We start from the raw sequence: 1,070 nt of genomic DNA, 5'->3' as shown, positions 1-1,070 counted from the left end.
TTACCTACCTGCCTCTATCTATCTGTCTTATTCTACATGTCTCTATCTACCTCTACTATCATCTTTGTTTTCCAAGCAACTTGCAACTACATTGTGCATTCATTCGCTCAAGCTCTCTACTTTAACTTGTTAATTAGTTTTAATTGTAGTTTTTCTCTATCTATTCACCGATCTCTGGCTCGGTCACCGTCTAGCTGTGTCGGTATGTCTCTCTGTCTGTCTGTCTGTCTGTCTGTCTGTCTGTCTTTCTATCTGTCTCTGTCTTTCTTTCTGTCTCAGTCTCTGTCTCTCTATCTATCTCTCTCTCTCTCTCTCTCTCTCTCTCTCTCTCTCTCTCTCTCTCTCTCTCTCTCTCTCTCTCTCTCTCTCTCTCTCTCTCTCTCTCTCTCTCTCTCTCTCTTACTCTTGCACACTCTCACTCTTACTCTTGCACACTCTCACTCTTACTCTTGCACACTCTCACTCTTACTTTAGGTGAAGGTATAGATACTTGCAGTTGATGTAACATGTACATATTTTGTAAAGTCAACACCCGTTCTGTGACTATAGTCTTGTACCAACAGACCAAGGGTAGACTCTCCATGCTTTTGTTTCGTGAAGAGTACGAACTATGCACAGTGAGGGGATAATATATACAAGACCAATGATAAGGTATACCGGGCAAAGTTGCCATTTTTGGGAGCAACGGATTGGGAAGTATAACAGTATTGTGGTAATGAGTGCAAAGTCATAAGAATTAGTTATAGAGGTTAAGGAAGAGGGATTGCCGCAGCTTTCAAACGACCCACGTGCCCTTTGCTAGGTTACGACCAATCAGCAGCCTCGGAGAGCGGGCTTTGATATTCCATCAAAGCCCGCTGTCATTGGCAACCTGTAGGAGAAAACAAGAGTACATGAAAAGCATGAAAGCCCGCTGCCATTGGCAACTGTACGACAAAACAATCAAAGCCCTCTGCCATTGGCAACTGTACGACAAAACAATCAAAGCCCTCTGCCATTGGCAACTGTACGACAAAACAATCAAAGCCCTCTGCCATTGGCAACTGTACGACAAAACAATCAAAGCCCTC

At 43.6% G+C, this 1,070-nt stretch overlaps 1 protein-coding gene across 1 annotated transcript in view; it reads left to right on the top strand.

The window, feature by feature from the left end:
* LOC135810868 (uncharacterized) overlaps window positions 1-385 on the top strand; it is an 11,375-nt gene extending 10,990 nt beyond the window's left edge. The window contains exon 5 of the mRNA XM_065324280.1: window positions 1-385. This exon is cut by the window's left edge and continues 378 nt beyond it. The gene's annotated coding sequence lies outside the window, so the exon portion shown is untranslated.
* The last annotated feature ends 685 nt before the right edge of the window (window positions 386-1,070 follow it).

Source organism: Sycon ciliatum, chromosome 2, assembly GCF_964019385.1.
Source record: "Sycon ciliatum chromosome 2, ocSycCili1.1, whole genome shotgun sequence".
Taxonomy (NCBI): Eukaryota; Metazoa; Porifera; class Calcarea; order Leucosolenida; family Sycettidae; genus Sycon; species Sycon ciliatum.
This window is presented reverse-complemented; position numbering and strand designations above follow the sequence as displayed.